Consider the following 26,238-nt stretch of genomic DNA (forward strand, 5'->3'; position numbering starts at 1 on the left):
TCACCCAAGAAAGCTTTGTCTTTTTCTCCCCTCCTTTCCTTTCTGCATTGTTCCCAGCCTAAATCAGATCTGTAGTACTCCCTCAGTGATAGACCATTAGACATATAATGGAATTTGAAGAGCATCTTTATTTAGAACAGCCATTCTGGAGATTACTGAATAAACTACCCACCTCTTCTCTTTGCCGAGCTCCGAGAGGAGAAAAAAGGGAGAAAAAAGAGAAAGCAAAGCAGATAGGTGTGGAGGCTGAAAAGGGATGTACAGTGCGAGTTACATTGCCAGGCTTTGTGTGTTCTCCTTGCAGAAGAAGGGGGAAATCAACGCAGCGAGGGCTCCGAGAAGGAACGGATGGAGAGGTGAGCGCTGCAATGGAGTGACGGCTACTTCCTGTTCCTGCTGGAGTGACCCGCAGGTCTGAGGAGGAGCGAGAGACAGAGCGAGGGAGAGGGAGAGAGAGAGAGCGTGAGAGAGAGAGAGTGAGTATGAAGTAACAAAGGGAAAGTATGGGTACAGGAGGGGAGTGAGAGGGAGAGGGGAATATTCCACACAGTATGATTGCTTTATGACGGAGCTGAGGCCAGTCGAGAAGCAGCTGTCAAAAGGTTCAGGTCAACTTGATAAGCCACATATAATTGTACTGCTTTTGGACGCGATGCTGTCTATCACTGATGTGTACTTTTAGCAGTGTTTATTCTTCGTCTCTGTACGCGTCAGATTCTGCTGCATTTTTTTTTATTGGCTGATTTATATGCTTAGATTATTTTTTAGGACATGCGCCATTTGTTCTGCTGAATTTATCGAACTGGGATTGCATTTCCACAATACCCTTGAGGTTTGTTGTGTATTTGTAAAATAAATAAATAAATAAAGCAACCGTATATGTTATATGTAGGGTATAATTTTACTAGATTACAATATTTATACTCACACATTTTAAACTCACACATTTTAAAATTTTAATATTGCAAGAAAAAAACTGCCACAATATCTGGCTGCAGTCTCACATACCAGCCAAAAGAGGGCAACATGATTGCAGAATTCCTCCATTTACTTGAGCACTCTTGTGGATGGCAGGTTAAACGTGTAAGTAACAATAATTTACATTTGCACTCGGAACAGCTCGCCTGTGCCGTCAGTCAGAGGTTCAAAGCAGGTCCGCACGCTTGGCAACAAAGGAGGCTATTGTCACATGTGTGAGATCTCTTGTGCTGAAATAAAGTTCTCTGCAGTCAAGGTGTCCATGAAAGGACTTTGCCCTGGTGGCAGCTAAATAAAAACAAAGGAGACATTAAATGTGCCTGTCTCCTAGAAAACAGACATCTTCACTCATCATGCTGCTGCTAGAGATCCTGACGATGAGATTATAAGATGTATTCCGACAAAAAAATAAATAAATAAAGAAGGATGAAGAAAAAGAAAGAAAAACAGTTTTTTTTTTGGTGGAGTTAATTGAATTTAAATCGCTTCAGTGAGTGGCAAAGATTGCTGGAAATAGTCTTAATAATTTGAATTGTAACCCAACTTAATAAATGAGAAATCATCCTAACAGCTGAGGAGGATCCTAAGAATGTCATAAAAGTGCAGCATTTCTGTGTTGCTCATATTACTGCATGACAATGGGGTGATAGATATGATCATAAAGGTGCAGATTTAGGATGAATTAGCACAGACAATCTCAAGTGCATTTTGTCATGCGTGTGTACATGCTTGTATGTGTTGACAGAGCCATAATGTCCACAATAGGATAGGAATACCTTCTATCTTCAGACATTTGTCTAGTCCCAATAAGGAAAACTTTCTTTCTTTTACCAAAACTTTGGTTACTTAGGGTTGGATTAGGTGTAGGTTATATCACTGGAATGGCCTCCAAAGGCCAAGGCAAATGAGTTTGTGTCTGTGTGTCGCTCTGTGTGTCTTAAACCTACCTGTTACCGAGATGCTGGTCTGATATGGCAGAAGCTGCTGCAGGATCAGTGAGTGCTGGAGGATCTTGTGCACTTCAGCTAGTAGCCGATAGAGGGAAGCCTCCTCAGACACGCACCCATGAAGCTAAATCTACATGCCAGAGCTTTTTCTACTTCACAGTAAACCATAGTCTGTTATTGTTGTTATTAGTTTTATTATTAATAATATCATTTTAGACCAAATCAATTAATCTGATACATTGACTTTGGATGATATTAACTAATTTCTTCATTTATATCCAAGAAAGATATATGAGATTATTACACAATTGCTGATTTGATTGCTGATTTTTTAGAATATTAATAATATTGATGTTCAGTGTTTTAGTCTCATACACACACACACACACACACACACACACACACACACACACACACACACACACACACATATATGTATATATATATATATATATATATATATATATATATATATATATATATATATATATATGCGACTAAAACACTGAACATCAATATTAATAATATTCTAAAATAAATATCTCTATCTATCTATCTATCTATCTATCTATCTATCTATCTATCTATCATATATATATATATAATTTTTGTTTGCCTTGATAAATGTGATATTATATAGTTATTGTTTTTGATTGTGTCTTGCTTGGCTTTTAATCTTGTATCACTCCTGTCACTTTTACTTCCATAACAGCAGTGCACAATGTAGCACAATTCAATTAGGCTGGACATGCTGTACAATTAGGCTTTCCTGTTACAGAATTTAACGGTAAATTACTTGCATATTTGCCAGTCATTTGTGAGTGTGGTCTGATTCATTTGACTCCCAGCTCTCAGTGTTAGAGAGAGGGCTGATGTTCGGTGATTAATATACAAACGTATTGGTGTTAGATTCTCTGAAGCAGTCAGATTTTGAGCAGTGAAGATTAAATGCTGATTTTTAGGTGCAGTTTTTGTTTAGCTAAATGTTGCATTAAACAGGTGTGTGTTTATCCTCTGATGTGTTTACGGATGCAAACTACTCGACTTTAATGCGTCTCTGCAGTAACCCATTACCAGCTCATTTTTCTTTCTTCACTTTTTCCTTTTTTTCTCCAATAACTGGGTTACAGTGTAAATATTTGTTGCAGAGATTTGCTGATCCGGACATTTCTTGTTGTTCTAAATAGCAACAACAAAGAACTGCATGTTTTCAGTGTTTCACTGAGCTAATTGATTAGTTCCCACCATGACTGATACAGAAATCTGCTGTTTTGCTTTAAATGAATTCCGACTCAGTTTTATTTGTAGAACATTCTTATGTCTGTAAACATGATCTGATTTCACACGCCGTGTCTCTAATTGTCTTATGTTCGCTTGTACGCAAAGTTTCATTTGATATTTATAACTCGACTTGCATTGCAGTCAGCCGAACTGCTAGGCATCTGTTACCACATTCACTCAAAGGAAGCCTGTGCGCTTTTGTCTAGTGAGTCGGTCTCTACTTCTAATGGCTGCTGGTTATTTGTTCTCCATCCCATCAAAACGTTTTTTTTTTTTCACTCACCAGTAAGTAAGTAGGAAGAGGAGAGTGAGACATGGCACAGATGTGCTCACTTTTTACCCGCCTGCCTGCATTGATGCCGGTGAGCGAATTTGCTGCTCGGCACTGTAACTGACACAACAGCCGACACTCAAGCTCCGAGCCAGAGACTGGTCTAATCGACGCTGGCAGAACATTCCCTGCTTAATTTTAGCCATAATGACTGAGAAGGGAGAAATGATACTTTAAAAGAGGGGGTAGACAAGCATACAGAGAGAGAGAGAGAGAGAGAGAGAGAGAGAGAGAGAGAGAGAGAGAAACAGGAGAGAACTTGGTGATTAGTTGTTCTGGAGAATCTTGGCCATGGAAGCAGAAACACTAATCCTCACTTTGGTTGGAGCCATTTTGCACAGTAGGTCCCTGATTCCGCCCCCTCTCAATTTTAAGACCCGTGTCAAGCTCAGACTCGTCTCCCGCGTCTCGCTGCTCTCATTTCCTATGCCTTCTGGCCAACTGGGCTATTTATAAGAAATCATTTTTCTTCTTGCTTTTATTTAATTCTTTCCTACTTGTTTGATTTTCTGCCCTGGTTAGGAAGGTGGCCAGATGAGTGGCAGAGATCCAGAGGGTTCCACCACTCACAGCGCCTCACATTCTCACACTCAGAATCCTCTGCTTGTGCAACAGCCCAACTATGTTTGTCACCCTCCACCCACCCAACACACTCCCTCATACATGCACCAATAATCTCAGCTATATAGCCTTGAGCTTGACTCTTCATGTCTTTTTCTTCATCCACTTCTGTTAAAAGCACCCATCTTATTTCTGCACATGCCTTCGGCGAAGCCTGCCGCAGTGTTTACTGATTGCAAGATGGCTAACTAGGCTTCAGATCCAGATTACACTATTTGTTTTCATTGATAGCTGTATCCAGATCAAAGCAGAGCTGAAGGCCTTTGCATTGATGCTTGTTTTTTTTTAAACGTCTATAACGTTTTGAACGCAGTCAGATTTAATGTCAAGCTCAATAATCCTTTGTGCTTTGGAATAGTACATCTTACATACTTGCCCACAAACCAAAAAGATTGATTTGAATCCTTATTGGTGTCTTTTGGGAATGCCTTATGTTAAATCCAGTCCACTTTAGTAAAATTTACATAATTACAGAGCACAACTTCATACTTGTCAAAGTCAAAGATAAAGCAGTGATTGTAAGATGAAGCCTGGGGACGAAATTCACTTGAAGAATTCATTCATTTATTTGATCTAAAAATCTAAACCCTGGCTGCTGCATTCGCTGAAAAGGAAGATTACATGCGACGGAGTGAGTAGTGAAATACCTGCTGCTTGAAATGTTTCCTATTACACAAGTTTTATTGTGGCTTCACTGCATTCTTTTTTCCCCTTCCCTTATATCCTGTAAAATTAATTTCCCTGACCTTTGAGTATCCAGAGCAGCGGGGCTCAAATTCCACACTTTATTATTGTGCCGTTTTATTTTACTATAAAATATGTGCACAAGGATAACGAGGGACTGGAGAATCCACTTATTGATTTTCATTTCATGGCCTGAAATAATAATTAAAACTGAAGAAACCAGCACCTGGTTCTTAGGTTAGTGACTTTGGGAATGAATATAAAGTTGTTAAAGTTATATATTTCATCTTTCGTTGCTCTCTTGGAGTGGACATGTGTTTGGTGTGTAAATTAACAGAGGTTCATATGGAAGGGCAATACAGAAGTGTGAATCTGATCCCTCTCAGCTGAACTCAAACCGCGCTGTAATCTGAAACATTTAATGGATTAATGACGCATCGCGTGGTATTTTTCTGCCTATAATTTTCACGTCATATTTCTGTAAAATTCTATAAAAAATAGTAAATGATTGCTTCATAAGAGTTGTCAAGCTGCTGCTGTGGTTTTTAACTTCTATCTGTGAAACATTACCTGTGCTCCGTCGGCAGAGTTAAATGGCAACCGGAAAAACTGTTCACCTTTATATCGTCTCTAATGGCATGTACTGACTAATGCTCTGGACTCCTCTGTGCTAATGCATTTCAGAGTGTTGCCTTTAAGCTCTGCCATGGCCGTCCTTGCCAGTCTCGTCCCATCAGTCGAGCTGGCAATGGGCAAAAGGAACAGAAAAAAGAAGAAGAAAAAAAACTAATAAACCGAAACTTTCACAGGCCACAGTCACCTGCTGGCAGGAAACTTTCTCACAAGCCTTAATGCACAATTGAAGAAAGTGTCTGCTGATAGATATTGATATAGGTTTTAATAAGTGTGTGAGAGATGGCACCTAAAACGCTGGCCACATAATGCAGTTTGACAGTGTATTTGTACTAATAACCCCTTAGAGCGGTGATAAAATAGTGGGTGCTTCACTGTAGGCATGATTAATGTGGCTGAAGTAATTAAATTCCATTAGGCCCTGGGATTACCTGTGTGTGGAAGCGTGCGGCAGGCCATAGTGAGCGAGACAGCCAGGACTCCACACGCTAATGCTTTTTAAAGCGCCGCTTGCAGCCCTGGAGAAACGTACGCTAACACAGGACATCTGCTCCCCGTTGATGGCTGATGGTATTGATGCATTCAATCATTAACAGGGAGTGTGTGTCGGGGGTGTGTGTGTGTGGGGTGGGGAGGAACAAAATGAAAGTCTAAGATACAAACAAAAAAATCTGCATAGAACAGACTTTCTGTAGAAAGAATTGTAGTCCCTGGATGTCCCCGCTAGCAGGGGTCTGGCTGCAGGCACTGATGTCCTAGGCCTCGGTGGGAGTAGCTTATGCCTACGTTATGATGTTGTGTTTTTTTTTTTTCTTTCTTTTTTTCTGCAGCTTGTTTTTCACCCTGCACTCTGTCCTCCCTGTAGGTGAGCAGCAGCACCTCCTCCCTCACACTGTCCCCTGCTGTTTTGCAGCAGATTCCTGAAGCCTGGCATCATTGCGGGCAGAGAGAGGCCCGCGCCCTTTGCAAATGGCTACAGTAATGACCCACTTGGGAGGCAACAGTTCAGTGTAGCTGCGGATGTGTCCAGGTGCCGCAACATAAGCATTTCATTAAATATTGAAGCAAGCGCTTTCAGTTACAGTGGCGGAAAAAAAGACATTTGGCATCCTTCCAAAAAGTGACTAAATGTATGTGAGCGTGCTCTTTCTCTCTCCCTGGCACTCTCTAATTCTCTCTCTCTCTCTCTCCTTTTTCTCTCCTCTCTCTAATCACTTTCTGGTTTTACTTGACCTTTCTTCTGCTAATTAGTTGCCTTCTTGAAATGCATTATGGGTAATCTATCTTGGGCGATCCAGCTTCCCACTTCCCGCTCCGGTAATCACTCTAAATGTATGAATGATTTATTCAGTGGAGCCATTTCTCACAATCTTAAAATACACAAACCATAAAATACAGCCCAATTATTACGTGGCTGCAGCAGGCCCTGGGCAGGTCCACGCGCGTGTGCGATGGATTCACAGTGACATTGAACGAGAAGAGCTACATTTGATGAGCAAAAACAAGGCAAAAGCAGGGAGGAACTCGCAGCTGTCTCGCGACGTGGATCACGCGGATGAGTGCAGTAATGGATGGTGTTGAGGCTTGCGTGTGCGCTCTCATGCTGTGTTAAATGCTGTCTGAACGCTGGTTTGAATACGCTGCACATGAGGTTTTCTGACTCCTTGCATGCATAATTGCTGTGTGCCGGGCTTTTCAGGTGGTGAAGAAAGAACTGCAACCAAGCAAACGCTGACTACATGCGCATTAACAGGGCACTTTAACAAACTACTGAACATTTCCGGCGCTCAGAAACACATTACACACAGGGTGCGGTATAGCCAGCATTGAAACTTTAGACATTTGTCTGACCTATATGTTAACAAGACAACCATTAGTAAGTGCTATTTGTCATACAGATTGTGTGTGTGTGTTAGTGTGCGCATGTGCAGTTTGCCCACTGGAACTAGGCACAGCAGATGTGTGGTGCTGAGGCCCTCGGCTGCTGCCAGCTCCTGGGATCCTATGTTGACATGTGCCTTCAGGTGCACAACACCCCCATTACACGTCGAACACAATTCCTCCCTTACAACATACAGCATACAAGCCTCACTCACTCACTCTCTCACATTCTCACACTGCTGCTACAATGAAGAAGCTAAATTAGGTATGGAATCATAGGGAAAAACACGTTAATCAGACGTATGCTAAATAATTAATGCCATGTGAAAATTTAACAATGATAAATTTGCTGTGTGATGTTTGAATATAGAAGTATGTATGCAGTATGTATTAATATATTATACAGAATAGAAGAGAATAATACGATTTTTATACTTATAACGTTTTATAGGCTAAATGAATACCTTCGCAAATATATGCTTTCATTCGCATTCAAGATGCTAAGCTGAGTTAGCATTTGAGAAATCTCAAAAAGAAAATATCCATGTATAATTATCAATATATATTAGCGTCATGCACCCGTTAAAACATACAAACACTTTTGGAGAGCAGTAATAATAAAGAGCACTTATAAATGAATATCTAGTACATCTTTACACTTTGAAAAAGCATGTTAATATGATGTCTTTGACTTTACACATATACTATGGGTTATCTTATATGCCTGAGAGCAGAATGCATATAAGAATGTGCATCAATTAGGCCTGATGTTAAAGGAAAAAGACACTTTATTGCTCTAAGGATTTATTCAATTTAACTCTGTAATTGCCTGCAATTCACATGCTCATTATATTACAATTTAGTGCATTTAACACCAGCTGTTATAGAGTTAATGACAGGAGCTATAGGGAGTCGCTCACATGATCCCAAATGACTCTGCACAAGGTGTAATTCCACATATTAACTATGAGGCCTAATTCAGGAAATGTCAAAGGACTGGGTTTCCACTGTAAAATGGCATGAATAGTAAAATATCCTTTTTTTTTTTTTTTTTTTTTTTATTTCTTCATTGGATGCGTAATCTTAATTATTGCAATCACTATGAATAGCTTCAGGGGTTAAATGGACGTATTTCTTTGCAGTAGGTTAGAAAGTGGTGCAGGTGAGTGAAGCTGAAGTGTAACAGCTTTATAACTGACACAGCCATGACAAAAAAAAATGACACATGAACCACTCACAAGTTTACTTTTAGAATGTCTTCATTTCTGTGGTTTGCACACCTTCAGTGCAATTTTAAGTAATTCACAGGATACCTTTTTTATCTCTCTCTTTCTCGCTCTGTCTCTCTCTTTGTGTCTTTGCTCTTGAGACATACAGAGTGAGTGGTCTAATTGTAAAGATGGTTCTGAGCAGTGGCCGTGTTTGTGTGTTGATTGTTTACCGCTGCTTAGCCCCCTCCCTCACTCACTCTCACTCTCTCTCTCTCTCTCTCTCTCTCTCTCTTTCTCTCTCTCTCTCTCTCTCTCTCTCTCTCTCTCTCTCGCTCTCTCTCTCTCTCTCTCTCGGCTGTAAGTCTAAAATTTTAATTACGCTGCCTGACAGGCACAGTGCGTGATGCACGGCCCTGCATTCATCACGGCGAGAGGGCCGGTGGCGCCGGCCGCCATGCCTCGTTCCCGAACGCCGGAGCACGGGCTGAGCAGCAGGTGCCATATTACTGTGTACAGAAAAGCAATTAGGAAGCATATTGGATGAATGAGGAACGCATTAATATTAGCAAGTACATTTGTCAGTGGGTTTGATGCGAGTCTTTTTCTTTTCTTTATGCAACATTAAGATTGTGGCGCTCATAAATTCTCCGCTTAAATTGCCATCTGTTCCCCTGTCAGGCCACTCTGAGATAGGGAGGAGGGGGGTAGGAAAGTTTTTCTCCTTTCTTTTTGCTGCCTCTCTCTCTCTTTCTGTCTCTCTCTCTCTCTCTCTTTATGATTATACATATTTTTTGTTTTGCACAGGGAGGATGTGAATTTTTTTAATTTATGTAGAGGGGACACAGCGAGCTCTGCTACATGCTTAAATTGTTCTGGCTTGTCCAAGCTCGTTCCACGTCTTGGTGCCAGATAAAAAAAAAAATAAAAATAAAATTAAATAAATCCAGAAAGAGATATATTTAACTCTGTTTTATAATTAATTAAATCCAACGTGCAGACGGTAGCATATCCCTTGGCAACATTGCATTTCAAGGCACAGAGTCAGAGCTTGTGTGTAGACGGTGTGGCTCACAGTAAAGGGTGCTCTCTGTCTTCTTCTCCTTTTCTTTTTCTATCTCATTGTCTTTGGGAGAGGGAGAGCTCGAAGCTTCATTGCGTTTGGCACAGTGGCCATGTTCTCAGGGCTATCATCTCAATAACACGGGCGGCTTAATGACGGCACGTCCAAACGCTGTCACTGCGAGATTACTGTCAGCGTGTACGGTGGCCGCGGGGGACTGTGGGGGTGTTCTGAGCTCAGGAGGAGATAGTGTTAGGTGTTGTGTGTTGGGGTGGGGTGGTAGGGGGTTTGGGGAGGTGTGGAGGAGTACACAGAACCCCATGGTAATTAGTCAGCCTGCAGTGTGTGTTAAGTGGACTAAGCAGGCAGCACAGTGGCAGAGGCATCACACTTTCTGTTCAGCTTTATTTTGCTTTGCTTTCGGATATAATGCACTTGCTATGACACTACAGTGAGTGGACACATAGACCGGAAGAGATATTTACAGTATTTAACTTATGGGTAGCAATTAGTTTATACTTATAGGCTTCAGAGTTGAACTCAAAATGAACTATTTAAAGTTTTACCATAACAGTAGAAGGATACTGCAAGACAGTCTATTGTGTAATGAATATTTGCTAACAAACTGAAGTGCTAGACTCAAACGTATACCGTTCATTTGTAACTTTTACTTGGATTATGTTTAGAATGTACATTTAAAAAGAATTAAAACCCCACTGAGAAGCAAAGGTACAGTTTGGTATCCCTTTATACCCCAAGAGTGTATCTTTAAGAGTTTTGATTTGGTGAATGGATTTGGTTTTACACTAATCACAAAGAGTAAAGATTTTCTTTATTGTTAGACATCTGTAAGTCCTGAAAGGTTTCAGTGGCTGGTAGGTAAGTCTTTAGTGATTATATTTTGGTGTTTCTGCACTAACGGAGAGGAACATTTTCCGTCGGTCTCTTTGGTATGGTAACGAGGCTAGGAAAAAGCTTTCCTCAAAGCATCTGTTAATAAAATATTTTCCCTTTGGAGGTTTGTTCTCTGTTATTCTCTAATTTTATTGCTGATCAAGTCAAGACAAATCTGATTTATGAAGCACATTTGGTTGATCAGAAATACCAGACATAACCAAATGGCACCATATTAAATAACAACGAATAGAAAAAAAGTTTTAAAAGAAGTGTTGAGAAGAAAATGGCTGAAGATGGAATAAAACTTACATGAAACAGGAGACCGGTCCAGAGTTTAGGACCAGTCACAGAAAAGTCTTGATTGCTATTTGTCTTTGTATAATAATAGGAGATAGAAGATAGAAGAAGTTTAGTACAAGTTTAGGTCTTTGCTTTTTGGTAGGAGAGCAAGACAAGAAAGCTTTATATAGATAAATAATAATTGTAATTAATTCAATTCAAAATAGGAAGCCAGTGAAGAGATTCACAGACAAGGCGAATTTTTGTTCCCTAGTAAAACGCTAGTTGCTCCATTTTGTACAAGCTGCGAAAGAGATAAGGCAGTTTGAGTTAGACCAGCATACAGAGAGTTATAGACATCCAACTGTGCTGTAATAAGAGTGTGAATCACAGTAAAATGTTGTCCAGTTGTCAGTAACCGTTGTGATAATTTGTATACCAGACGCTGGCTAAGAGATTAAGGATCGGGGAAGAAATAAAAAGTTTGGCCACTCTAGGCCACAGTTCTTCTCAAAGTTATGTGGGTTGTGATTTAGTGATCTCTCTGTTTGGTATTTATGGCTAGAAAGCATTGCACTCTCAAAAGAAGAGACAGTTATCCATTATGGTAAATGTTTAAATTGATCAATTGTTTTGTAAACGATCAATTGTTTTGAATCTTGGTAAAACCATGCTTTTGTATCTATCTGAATAGTTTTTATTTTTTAAGTCTGTTATTCTTGGAAGTATAGCGTGTGAAGGCTGCGTTGAGACATAAGAACCAGGAAGGAGATAGCCAGGAAAGAGAAGGAACCAAAAAATATAACAGCTTTTTCTGAAGATGTGTGTGTGTGTGTGTGTGTGTGTGTGTGTGTGTGTGTGTGTGTGTGCGTGTGCGTGCGTGCGTGCGTGCGTGCGTGTGTGTGCGTGTGTGTGCGTGTGTGTGGACACGCCATTGCATGTATCTGTGTGTCCTTTTGTTTTTGCATTTTGCATTTCTCCCATCAGTAACCGAGCGAGAAGTTTATCTTAGCACTAAAGCTGAAGCTCTCAACAGGCCTCTATGTGATCCCATGCTGTTATGCTGGCTGATACCTTCTCATTGTTATTCATGGACTATAACATATCTGAGTGTTTTTTTTTTTCAATCGTCTCCCCTTCCCTCATAGATCCATTTATGAATTGCTCCATAACCTCTTTTAAGAGTGCTGTCTAATTGATCTAATTCCCAGCTAACGGGTGTTCTCTGTTATTACAGATGATCTTGAAGGCAAAGTTGGTAAAAGCATTAATAATCTGAGCGTGTTGTGCAGCAGCGCAGCATGGCTGAACACGCAGAGACGGAACTCGCACGGTCCATAGGGGGCGCATGAAGCCATTATTAATATTAAAGATGATTGTTCAGCGTACAGTCACTCACCTAGTGTAAATGAGAGGCTGTTGGTGGGTATCCCATTAATGCTTTATCATGCATTTCTCCGCCACACACTCCACATGGACTAAAATGATATATGTGATTCACTCTTTTGCTTAGTAGCCATTCAGCTACAGTTTATTTGAATATGGTGTCCAGTCTGTGAGAGACAGGATGGCACACACGTTATCTGGAGTCTGGTGAAACATCTCATCAGATAGCATTTATAGGCCACCCTGTAAAGGTTGTTTGAAATTTTGCTGGGTCTTTTTCTCTCCACAGCTCCCTTTTCTCTCCTTCTCACCTCCTAATTCGTGGTATGATGACAATAACATGCACGACAGCCTCAGTGAGACCTTTCCAAATGCTGCCGGCCACCCACTCCCTTGCCAAGGTCAGCAGTAAAAGGCATCTCACTCCTCTGCCGGTGTCTTCCTCCCTGCTCCGGCATGCTGCCTAGCTCTGAAAGATACAATTTTCTTCAAATGCACCTCTCGGACTAGTTTGTCTATTTCTGTGTTGCCCTTTTCCAATGAGGCAGAGACTCTCTGTGTCACGCTGTCTAGCGCAAATCACACGCCAGGGCCAGGATCTGAGAGGGACAATTTGCCAGTGGTATGCATGAGTAAGCAGGGAATTTCTCCATTTAGAGTGACCAGACTGCTCCCTGACAAGCTGACGAGAAGCTGAAGAGAGAGAAACAATATAGAATCACTTCTCCTTGCTGGTGACATTTGCCAGTGCTGAACGCCGCACTGTGGCTGAGGTTCTGAATCGAGGGGACAAGCTTCAGATGGCTTTTGCCACATTTGATCATGCTCTAAAATTGCTGCTGTCCAGCACTGGTGCTGCCACTGGGTATTTGCTTATATGTATTTGCTTATATGCTGTTCATGCTGGGCATACTGTTTGTTTGCATAAAAAATAGAATAGGATTAGTTTTGATAAAAGTTATTTCATATATAAAGCCGGGTGACACAATGGTGTGTAAGATTAAAGAATAATAAATGACAGAATAGAAAATAATAAAATGTAATAAAAGGTAGATAATACAACATGCTGGAATAGAAACAAATGGCAAAAGAATTGAATTGAACATGGAATGGAATTTAACTGTAGATAATATAACAGCCTGGAGTACAATATGATAAAATTGGATGTAATAATCAAAAATAGAAGAGAATAGAATTTAAAAGGACAAAATAGAATTGAATAAAAGATAATAGAAGCGATGGGAATGCAATATGATAATATAGGATATTAAAGGATGCAAATAAAACAGTAGTAGAGAATAGAATATCACCAAATAAACACACAAAAGCACACACACACACACACACACACACACACAATGCAGTCTCTGATGCAATAGTACTTCTATTCTAAATCTAAACAGACATAAGAGTAATTTGATAAACAATACAGACACATTTCCAGCCCTATGGTCTCCATGGAAACCACATCCTCAGACAATTAGGCCTGAGTTTATGGATATCATTTCCCATAAAATCTTTGTTAAAAAAATTGGTAATTAATACAAGTATAAATGCACATAGATACAAGTCAGTTTGCTTTTTTCACCTTTTTAGTGACTGGTGAAAAGTGCTTGGAAAAATAGGAATGTTTACTAATTAGATGACAGACAGCAACTATTTCACCGATCACTTCTTTGTCTTTTATGATCATACCCAAGTGCTTGTCCTTATCTCACAGTACACTATGAACAGTTTCAGGGAGTTGCATATACTGTATATATGCTTATATGGTTGTTTACAAAGAAGACAGAAACCTTATTTTCATTGCCATTTGTTCAGGTTGCCTTCTCTCCTTCTCAGAGAGCGGAGCACTTGCCAGAGGTGTAGTTACGACTTCCTCATACAGCAGCATGTGTTCAGTCCTGCTGTAGCCCACAGTGAGTAAACCTGCAGACCAGTTTTAAAAAGCTACACATGAAACCTTGAGTAGTCCCAGGTTGTCTATGAAAGCGCTTATAAATCCTCCATGTTTCCTGTAAAAGTTCATTTCTCACATCGGTGTTTCCTGTAGTACAAGGTAGAGATTCATGTCTGTCACAGTCAGCGTGTCTGCACAAACAAGCAAATTGAGCAAAAGAAGAGTTCTCCTATAGGCCTGAAGTGTTTTTTTTAATCTTTTTTTTTTTTCTTGGATGAGATTGCTGGTTCAGGGATGTTTTGAGCACATGCTGAGCTGTTCAGTGTTGCTATCTTGAGAGAAGTTGGGTTTTGGGGAAAAAAAGAAAAATAAAAAAATAAAAAAAAAAATTTTTTGCTTTCCTCAGAGCTTCACAGAACCCCTGAGATTTCCTTGTTAGCTCAGATGTGGAATCCCGTTTTTAGAGTACACACCTATTTGTAAGTGTGTGAGAGAGAGAGAGAGAGAGAGAGAGAGAGAGAGAGAGAGAGAGAGAGAGAGAGAGAGAGAGAGAGAGAGAGAGAGAGAGAGAGAGAGAGAGAGAGAGAGAGAGAGAGAGAGAGAGAGAGAGAGAGAGAGAGAGAGAGAGAGACCCTCCAGCCAGCGGCACGATCAGGATGAGCCCTAACCTTGATCAATACCTCACTATGGATCGCTCCAAACCCCACCGCTCCTGCACACTTTTTATTTTAATATCATGGCTGTTTGAACACTGTAGCCAGGGGCCCTTGCAGAAATGGGCTCTAACTGGGCTACACACATACCCACACACTCTCCTTCCCTGCTTTAGTCTCCTACACACTTTCTCTCTCTCTCTCTCTCTCTCTCTCTCTCTCTCTCTCTCTCTCTCTCTCTCTCATTTTTTGTATTTCTTCTTTTGTAAGGGGTCATTTTTACAGAAAAAAGGATACACAAGGCCCTAGGCAGAAGAGCATAGGACAACTGTGTCATTTACCTGTGTTCTCTCATACCACTTGGGGCAGGAAAAAAAGAAATAAATAAATAACAACAACCCTGGTCTTGCCTTCGACACAAACACACATCAAAGCTAACTTATTTTTGGAAGCGGCTAAAAACGCTGAAGGTTTTTAATCATTTCCCCCGTGCTCTACTAAGCCTGAGTGTGTTGAAGGGCTGAGTTGAATTCGAGCACTCTAAATGCACGGACTCTCACGCTAGGACACCACGGCACAGCAACAACAACGGCCTTTGTTTTTAAATACCTTCTGTGGTGCTCTTCTAATCTCCTCTTTGATCGCATTTAAAGTCCTCTTGGGCAAATGGAGCCCAGAGGCATTTTCAAAAAAAAAAGAAAAAAAGGCAAGTGCAAGGAAAATGTTCAGGTTATAGAAGTGTTTGTATGCCATGCAGCGTACCTTTTACTATAAGATCTAAAGACATGGTGAAGATATATAGTAGGTGGGTATGTATGTGAAATACATGAGAGATGACCCAGATGTGTGGAAGTGGGTCAGGAGTGTGTCAGGGCCTGTACATGAGGCATGAGGAAGATGTAGACGAGTGTAGAATGATGAGGCACGGGCGTAGGATGCGGAATGTGGAAATGAATAACTCGCCCGCCGTCTCTCACACACACACATGGGGACACACATCTCTTTACAGACTTATTAATACACACAGATGGATATTAAGCGCCTTTGTTCTCAGCACCCTAAACGGTCGCATGCTTTAAACCGTGTGTGTGAGCGTCTCGTTCCTACACCTGCCTTCATAATTGCCCATAAACAATGGGCCATAAAATACACTTTACAAGGTGATTGCGCAGCCCACCATCCAAATGGCGCTACCTCTATTCTGTTTATTTATTTATTTATTTATTTATTTATTTTCTCTTTTAAAGTATGTCTGTATTTAGCGATGTGCAAAAATCCAACTCGGGGTTGACACACGTGCTTTTTTGGTATTCAGGAAGGTATTGGAGAGACACTACTATTATATCAATCCAATCCAGCCATCTCAGAGTGACCTCATAGCCCATGTCAGCTCATCTCCCATCATGCAATGCTGTAAAAGAGTGCAGATCGTGCAGCAGCTGGCTCCTGGCACTGTCATCCTCCCTCCTGTCTCTCCTCATCTGCTGCCTTCCTCTCTTCCCCTCTGTCTCTTATCACTCTCCTTCCTGCTTTCCTCTCTCTCTCTCTCTCTCTCTCTCTCTCTCTCTCTCTCTCTCTCTCTCTCTCTCTCTCTCTCACTCTTTCGCTTTCTCTTCCCGGCTGATCTCGCTGGTGGGCTGCGGTACATCTGACAGTCCCTGTGAGCGTTGCCTCTACTCATTATAAAATAACCCTAAGCCCAAGCCTTCTCCCAGCCAGAAAACAGGTGCGACAGCTACCTCTCCTGCCATGTTGCGGAGGAGATGATTCAAGTTCCTTCCAGGATGTGACAAAACAAGGAACAAAGAAAGATGCTTAAAAGTATAATTTGCTCCCGCTCGCTGAGCCGTGTTCTCCCGGGCTGGAATTACTGGTGTGGATGTGTGGTTTGCATGCCCTTCAAGCTTTGCATCTCTTGCCAGAAAGAGTGGCGCTTGATTCGGTAGGAGTTCAGTAGCTGTACTTACCCAGCTCTTGTGTTTTTCTCTTTCTAATGCTCGTATGGTTATGTGTGTGTGTGGGTGGGTGTGTGTATCCCCAGGAGCGGTGGCTGAGGCCAGCCAGTCACTGGAACAACAGGCTGATGGACGGTTAAGCGGTTGGAAGGGTTCCAGTGGAGCTCAGACAGGTAGGAGCTACGCCAAGGCCGTTCGTCGACCATCCATCCTGCTCTCGGTGACACACCAGCGCCTGTTAGCTTCTGTTACGGCTCCTTCTCTTCCTCTCCCGAATAGAGCAAATTTGATTTGGCCTCATGCAAAAGCACTTTTCACCACATAAAAGCTAATCACTCTGGTGGAAAAGTGGAATTCAAGGTAAAGCTGGTTGGGTGAAGGGAGGACAGTGTTCTGGTGGTGAAAACACAGGGCTTCAACTTGTTCAGTCAGGCTGAGTGTATTCTGTGTTTTTCTCTTCTTGTCCGTGAACTTTTGTCCAGCCATTTACAGATTTCTAGTGCCATAACAGGTTCTTGTACTGCTCTCATACACTATAAAGGACTTAAAGGAACACTTGTGTTTTCAACTTAATTTTTATCCACTGCATCTGTATTCAACTCAAATTATATGGATTAATACAAATTTCAACATATTTCTCTGTACTGACGAGTGAAAAGAAAACCTGCTTCCCTGGAACTCACTCATAATGGAAGTCTAAGGGCAGTTGTTCTGCTAGTGAATAAACCTTTATGTGAAGCACTTTCATGAATTCTTCAGTCAAAGCTATTCATAAATTCAGCTCTAAATGGGTATAATTAATCATTTCAGAGATTTTTTTTCTGTGAGAAGTGCTTCAGTTTCTGCCTGTCTGCTCATGGATAGCACAAAACCTCAGCAGTTACAGTAAGTAAATTGAATGGCTTTTTGTTACCTTGGAGTACTTGTCTGTTTGGTTCTCCTGGTTCCTATCATCACAGATAGGTGAATTGGCTAACCTAAATTTTCCCAATGTTTAAAAGTGTGTGTTTGTGTGTGAGTCCTGCACTGGACCAGCATCACATTTAGTGTACAATCCCAGTAACTATATACTGTATTTCTTCTGTAAAATAAATGCAGGATAAATTTTATCTTAACATCTGTATTGATAGTTTTTAATTTTTTTTAATTTTAATCATTGTTGATAGAAATAATAATAATAATAATAATAATAATAATAATAATAATAATAATAATAATAAAAATAATAATAATAATAATCCATTCCATGTCGCTTCCCTTATACTTTTTATTATGCATATGTTCGAGAGCAAAGTGCCTTTTTATTTTCAGTAAAGGGAAGTTGCTTGAAATCATTAGTAATCCCATCTAATATACAGAGATTTATAAGGAAAAACACTACATGATTTCTGTATGGGATTTGTATATTTGCTTCAATTGCAGTTGAAGTCGACTCTTTTTAAACGCCTCATTTTTCCTCTCTATTAAAACTGTTTTCTCTTTCCATTAAGGTTAAATCACTCATGAACAACTTACATCTTACGTTTTATTAGTAACATGTAACCTTTTTTTTTTTAAACTTATTTTATATTTTTAAATTAATATTGCCAGTACAGTATTCCAGCCTATTCTGGCTGCATAGACAGCGTTGCAGTTTTGGGAATATCAGGTACATTATACAATAAATGAAAACATCCATGAATATTTGATAATGCAAAACATAGAGAAAAAGAAGGTAGAAAAAGCGAAAAAACAATAAAAAAAAACAATAAATTATCATAATAGTAAAGAAATAATAGGTGAAATAAATAAATAAAATGAAATCATAAATAAATAAGTAAATAAATAAATGAATGAATATATATGTATATATATATATATATATATATATGTGTATATATATGTGTGTGTATAGATAGATAGATAGATAGATAGATAGATAGATAGATAGATAGATAGATAAGAGAAAGCTGGGTGATTTTGATTTAGTTATAAAAGGTGTGACATGGAAAGAATTAATGTATTGCATTAATAAAAGCACAATCTCAAAAGATTTCAGCCTCTGAAGCCATAGTGCACATATGATTCTGTACAGCTCTCACTTTTTGTACCCACACAACATGGTCTTTTTCTTTTGGTTAACTGTTTCCTTCGCATAAGGCAGTGTGTCTACTTGCTGATACTGGTATAGTAGGAATTAGGCCTTTCTTTATCTCTATATGTGGACTGATGCAGCAGCACTTTAGTCTTTTAGTCAGCTTCAAAGCTTCATGCTGATACTGCTGTCAATGCCAACGTTATCTCCTCAGTGAACAAGCTGAACTGAGTCTCTGTCATAACTCAGAACTGTGATGTGTAAATGCACTGCCTGCTTGTTTTTAGGTTCAAACCTGACCCTTATTATTATATTTGAGATTTCTCAAATGAGTACTGCTGATTGCTTGTTTCTCCCAGAGTCCACCTGTGACATCAGTATTTCTCAGGAGAAAAACAAAATCCAGCACCAACCAAAAATCATCTGAATTGCTAAGCACATGTTAATATTTCAATATAAACATCTTTAATGTGGTTTAGGGTGTAAATGTCCTTTAATCTTTCTACTGTAGTGAAACAGTGCACCTGTATAAACAATAGTTGTGATACAGACACCGTATCACAGCTTCGGTATGTGTGTAGTCTGAACAGACCTTTGGTTTTCACCAGCAGTATAGCAAAGCCGTGCTTGTTCTGGCAATATTGGAGTGAAACATGATATTTTAGTCAATAGCTTGTGTCCGGCGCGATGCCCAGATGGGTCCGGTGAGACCGGCTCAGGCCAGGCAGCCCATGTCATTCTGGGCATGGTCATATGGTCAGCCTAGCCAAGATATTCCCATGGTTCACTTGTGCCTGCTTTCCAAACAGTGCCAAACCAGCACAGGCCAAGCTTAATACAGAATGTGTATAAGTACAAGCAGCTGTAGGGAAGCTGGCAGCGAGGTGAGGTCCTGCCTCATGTGAAGGGATCACTGAACAACTCCAGAAGAAGAAAAAAGAGAGAGAGAGAGAGAGAGAGAGAGAGAGAGAGAGAGAGAGAGAGAGGAAAAGTTTGAGAACACCAAGGATCTGGGCCTGGCTGTGCTGGCAGGTTAAATATCTCTAGGCTAGAAGTGCAGTAAGGCCATGTGGCCTGTGGTGAAAAGAAAGAGAAGCCCAGCACACATGTGGCTTTCACATCACTGCTTTTTAACTTGCTCTCGCTCTCTCGTGACCATTATCTGCTTGGTATTTGAACCTCCTGCCACCTGCACTGGCATGTTGATTCGCTTCCAGGCTCCTACATGGAAGGGCAGTGTCTTCAGTCTGCATTTTTTTTTTTTTTTAGTATTATTATTTTTTGCTTGTTACTTGTTCGATGCTGTGAGGAGGTGTGAGCCGAACGGTCGTCCCATTCCAAACACAACGGCTGTGAAAATTCACCCTCCGTGTGAAGGTTGCCACTGTTTGGCCACAATATCCACTCCCCTCCTGTATTCCTACTGTATTCAAGGAAGAATAACACGCAGAAAAAATCCACCTCTACCTCTTGTAATTACTATTATAATGATGATGTAAATACCAATTAACACAGCCAACCATTCTAAGGTAATCTGGAACACTCTCATTGTGCAATGAGATGTAGGTTATGAAGTACCAGGCCAAAGTGGAGCATCTTGTAGAAGTAGCTTATTAAATAATGCTCAGCTAATTGCTTTGTCTTCCTTTTGTCCTGCTGTTGTACATGTTATTAAGCGTGTTTCATATATCTTAGAATAATGAGGAAGACAAGCCTGGCACCTGCATGCTGTAATTAAACATATAAATTCTCTCTGTGCAGGATTATTTGTGGTCACGAACTGATTTATACAGCTTGGTAAATTGTTGAGCTTATTTTCTTTCCCTGAAAGAGCTGGAGAAAGGAACCTCATTCATCAGGCACCTTTGCCAGAATAAGCTTCTCTAAAAATTGACTACATATAAGAAGTACATGTTTTTTCTTCCTTTCTTTCTTTTCCAAGCCGAGCTGAACCACTGTGACATTTGTCCTTGGGGAAGGCAGGTGAATTTTTATCTTTCAAACATAAATTAGACTAATGTTCAGATAATCATACTGCTCCCTCTGTCATTCCCTCAGTGATTATTTTACATAAAATTGAAGGCTATGCAGTATAGATGAGGACTGCTGCAGGACCAGATTCATTTCTGACATACGGACCTTGCGAGACATGTTTAGATTTTGGATTTTAGTCTTCTATATCATTGTGTAGTTGTAGCAGATTTTCAGACTAATCACTAAATGTTGCGTGTGTGATTGCAACAGGCAAGAATTTCAACATGTTTTGGTGTACTGAAAAGAAAAACTATGTTTGCTGATGTTTACTCCACTCAGATATAATAAACGGTAGTTTTTTGGGCAGTGAAGATTTCCAAACATGTGGTGGCCTGGAAAAACCTATCACATGGTGGGATTTTGACATGTTTAAAGCTTTGTTGAAGTAAAACTAAAAAATCTTTCTCTTTTTCCTGCATCACAACCACAAGGAAAGTTAACACATTTCCCCCGAAAGTGAAATTGGAGCATTTACAGATTCCATATGGACTGCAGAACAGAAGGATATGAGACTTTTTATTTGTAATGTTCGGATGATTTGGACTGAATGAAATGAATCGATATAACAATCATAAATTGTTATATAACTGATTATAAATGATTGTGGATGAAAATTGACTGATGTGAAAGTGATGTTTTCAAAAAAAAATCATTCATATTTTTAAATCTGAATTGTGTGAGGTGTAAATAATCGAATAATAATTTAATAGTTTAGCAAAATGATTTTCTCATAAACAATTTACAGACATCATTTTGAAAAGAAAAAAAAAATCCTCACATTCTGAACAACTGGTCTCATATAGTTGGAATTCTTTGTTGGACTAAATGTGGTGTCTTTGTTGGACTAAATGTGGTGTCCAGTTTATAAACATATTTATGTAGACTGTTTTTACTACTGTATTTGTGTAGCCAGTGTGAACTCTGTCGAAAAGCTAGACAAGATAAAAAAGCAAAATAAACGCATTTCCCTGTTGTCAAGTTGAAATATATTTATGGTTCACTTATGGTTTAAAAATATATTTTATAACGGTTAGTTCTGGTCCACAAATCTGATTGGACTTGCGGCATTCTAAGAATGCTGATATTTAATATAATATAATAACACTGCTACAGTACTGTTCAGATCATGTCGTTTATCTGTGTTCACTACATAAATATCCTAATGCTATGTTTATGTTCTATACATCTTCGGGAACTATTTTCATTCATGGAGCAAAAATTGACAAAATTGTTGACCATAGTGTGTCTGATATATCTCTAGTATAAGAACAACATCACACTCATAATCGTACTGTTGTATCAGCACAGCTTTGATCACAGAGGCCTCGTTTATTATTATTGCTTATTTATAGAAATAATAATAATAATAATAATAACAATAATAATAAAAGCACCAAATAAACTGTCCTTTATTTTTATTTTTATTTTTTTTAATTCAGTCATAGTCACACACACTGTCTCTCTCACACACAGGAGTGTTTGTGTGTTAGACAGTGTGAGCAAACACACAAACACCCTCACACACACATACACACACACACACACACACACACACATATATATATATATATATATATATATATATATATATATATATATATATATATATATATATATATACATATATATATATATATATGTCTGTGGAATGCTTTTCAAAGGTACTTGCAAATCAAGAGCCTGACTTCTGCTTTATTTGTTCTTTTAGAGATTGCACTCAGATGGAAGACTTTGTGCTTATGTGTTATCAGTAAAGATATATACTTATATGTGTGTGTGTGTGTGTGTGTGTGTGTGTGTGTGTGTGTGTGTGTGTGTGTAAAATTCTACACGGCACATATTGTAAGTACGTTTTAATTTTACTGCTCCAGATTTTGCACTATTTCAATAGGACATTCTCTCCGTTATGTTTCTGTTATGTTTCATGAAGTGTTTACAGACTTCCATTAGAAGCGAATTTGCTGTTTTGTTCTCAGTTCAGGAAAACATGTTGATATTCCTGACCATGATAATGAGAATTACACTACAGATGCATCATAGATTATGCTGAAAAAAATACAAAGTGGTGTGTTAAGAATATGAGAGAAGTACATTTTATTTATTTATTTATTTATTTATTTATTTTGAACGTCAGCCCTGAGGGTGGACACTGTCCAAAAACATAACAGAATGTTAGTGTACACACAGTATGATGCTCTCCATCATGCCAGGCTCTGTGCAGTACCAACTGTTGTAAAGAATTACAGAGGGCTGTATATGGTTGCCAGGTCCTCCATTATTATTACTCAAATGGCAGCATTCAGGAATGAAGTGGCTTTATGATCATTTGTTAAAGCAGCCTGCAAACACAACAGGTGCTGCCTTTTGAACGGATACTTTCTCTGCTCTCTAGTATTCATTTTGTCAGCTGAGATATTAATTGATAAAATCTCAGTGAAGTGGAGGATCTGTAGTGGATCTGTAGAGGATCTTTCTCTTTGTGAGTTTAACTGTTTTAACCCACTCAGGACTAGGCTTATATTTTCTTTCCTACTGTATTGTTATCTATTCCTCTTTCTTTCTAATTCAAAATAAGGTCTTTGCATAGAGTTCACTCAGTAATTCCTGCTTTTGTGTGGAAGAAAAGGAGCTACAGAAATATTTAGTCAAGAGTAGGAGTTGAAGTAAATGATGAAAATCTGTGTGAGTACGGCCAATCTCCAGGACTGAAGAGGAGAATAATACAGACTTGATCATTTTCACCGTGGTGGTAGAAGAATGGTGCTATTGTGCTTTTGCAACTTTTGAGAAAGAAAAATGTGAACTGTGCGCAGGGGGAAAAAAAATTGTCCCTCCAACAAAAACAGCAGACAAGCCACATGATAAGTGGAAGTAACTGTCAATAAGGCCAGTACAGCCTCCTGTTTCCTCACTCAAGGCATGAGTTTATACCATGCAATACACTGTGTGTGTGTGTGTGTGTGTGTGTGTGTGTGTGTGTGTGTGTGTGTGTGTGTGTGTGTGTGTGTGTGTGTGTGTGTACATGTCAGGGTGTGTGCATGTATGTCATGGCTAATACAGGCCTGGATGATGATGGTATTGCCTCCTCTGTCTCACTTGCTCTGCAGGGTAATTACACTAAAATAAGATGTTTCTCTGCTAATTGTACAGTTTGGTTACTACGATGGAAGAGACAAGCAGGAGTTAGGAAATATTCTTCACCTGATGATACAAAACCCAGCATTCCTTTTCTCGTCTTTTCTTTTCTTATTTCCTTTTTCCCCACCTGATTTTGATTGCGTTCTTTTTTTGTTTTATGTTGTTTAATTCTTTCTATTTTCCTGTTTTAGTATATTGCCAGGTCCTGCTGCTTTTATTACATTCCTGACACTTTTGTTAATAAATCATTGCAAAGTTAATGAAAATAGCATTCAGGCATATCCAAAATGATTGTGTCTTTTGTCATGCTAATAAATTGAAAGCTGTTGGTCCAGTGGGTGAATGCTTGCACATTACAGACAAGTTTTTGATGTGTGTCTGCTGAACCTCTCGTTTTCTTCTTCTCTTGTTCTTCATGTTGTTCGGTGGTCAGAATGATTCTTGTTTCCGCATATCTGTATTTTGCCCTTTTATTTAAATAAACCCAAAAATTATATTTTCATACACAGGACTGTTGTTAGCTGGATTTTTTTATAGCTCCCTATCTTCAAGCCAAATATAAAAAATAGATAGATAAATAAATAAATTCATTAAAATGAACAAATTACATGTATATTATATTATATATATTCGGATATTTATTTTTACATTTGTATAATATATATATATATATATATATATATATATATATATATATATATATATATATATATAATACAAATATTGAATTCATTTCAATTTATTATTTTAAGTAATTTAAGTAGCACTGCACATTTCTTTAACTTTAAGTTTTTTTAATTAAGTAATTTTTTAGAATAAAATTTTTGATAACATGACTGCAGTTAGCAGACATTTTTGATTAGCTAACTGTTTTTAATCCAGGAAACAACAGGAACAGGAACAACACACTCTGATACTGCTATATCAGCGCCGTCACTGTGCTGCTATACGTTCGGTCTCTTACTTTACCTGTATTGTCGACATAACTAATAGATGACCAATTTTCAGTTTTTGGTACTTTTTCTTCCCCGTGATGGAAACGTGCTCATGGTTTTTGCATTGGTTTATTTAATATGCTGACCTTTAGCTCGGTGCAAACTCACAAGTCTCAGTCATGGTAAGTCATACATTTTGTGCATTTCATTTTGAAAAACACTTTCTTATTTCTTTGTCGCGGTCTCAGTTGGTACCATTCTTATCTTTCTCTGTGTTGTGCAGATACTGAGCAGTGGCAGCCTCTCTGTGGATGTTTTACAAATCTGAACGTGGATAAAAAAAAAGAATGGAATATTTGATAGCCTTCTATAATGGCTCTGAAATCTCTGTCATTATCTACTATCAGATGTGGCTTTTAAAAGCATCGGGAGTTGCGGGCATTTTACATGAATTTCAACTCGGACCGGTTATTGAGAGCAGAATACATTTAGCAGTTCAGTCTAGCAGGTTCCGCCGTGCTTGCTTTACTCTCATAACTACTGTGGCACAACGGCATGGAGCAAAAAACACACCTGTCACACTGCCACTCGTGGTCACAGTATCACGAATGCATGTGGAATATCTAAGAATCTGAAACTGGTTTTGAAAAAAAAAGAAAGAAAAAAGTAGAGTGGAGCTGTTTGTAAGAGCGTTTTAATGTGAGAACTGTGAAAAAGCTGAGACTTGTGTTTGTTGTGTTTGTATAATGACTCATCCAGGCAGAAGCCATAAAAAGTATGAAATGTCTATCAAGCATAGCCAGATGGTTTATATTTAAAATGACTGATGGTTTTAATCTAGTTTCTGCTCATGTCTGAAAACGAGCTGTTTGTTGATTCTTGCCTCTAATTCATCTGATGGCTGATGGGGTATGGCTGTTTGGACAATGTGCAAGTTGTGTGCGCGTGTTGTCGAGCTTCAATATGTCTTCATGTGGAGTAAGGACTGCGCTGGAAGTACGGGTCATCTGCATCCGATTCGATTAGCGGGCTTAATGTTTTATTAGGGAGGCGAGAGTTGGATAATTAAAGAGGCCTTATGGGGGCCTGAGGGGACATCTGTTTGCCTACGAGCCTTAGGGTCAGACGCTGAGACTCAGGGCCGAGACTGAAGGCAGCGTTCCTCTCCGCACCGTGCTGAAGCAGAACACAGCAGGCTCCGCTCACACAACGACACACAGCAAATTAAACGACTATCTCAACTTCATTTGCGGAATAATAATGGGCTCAGCCTGAGCGCTGCTTTATTGCCTATCCACAAAAGGCATTCTCGACCACCATGCATCCTCATAAGCGCACACGCTAACGAGAACATATTTTC

General features: G+C 39.3%; 1 long non-coding RNA gene across 1 annotated transcript in view; it reads left to right on the forward strand.

Annotated features, from left to right (window-relative positions):
• Window positions 1-261: 261 nt before the first annotated feature.
• The window catches only part of LOC132846708 (uncharacterized), a 217,381-nt gene continuing 191,404 nt past the window's right edge, over window positions 262-26,238 (forward strand). The window contains exons 1-2 of the long non-coding RNA XR_009648541.1: window positions 262-476; window positions 16,784-16,870. This is a non-coding gene — a long non-coding RNA (uncharacterized LOC132846708). The remainder of the gene's footprint in view (window positions 477-16,783; window positions 16,871-26,238) is intronic.

The sequence above is a fragment of the Tachysurus vachellii genome, chromosome 6 (genome assembly GCF_030014155.1).
Source record: "Tachysurus vachellii isolate PV-2020 chromosome 6, HZAU_Pvac_v1, whole genome shotgun sequence".
NCBI lineage: Eukaryota > Metazoa > Chordata > Actinopteri > Siluriformes > Bagridae > Tachysurus > Tachysurus vachellii.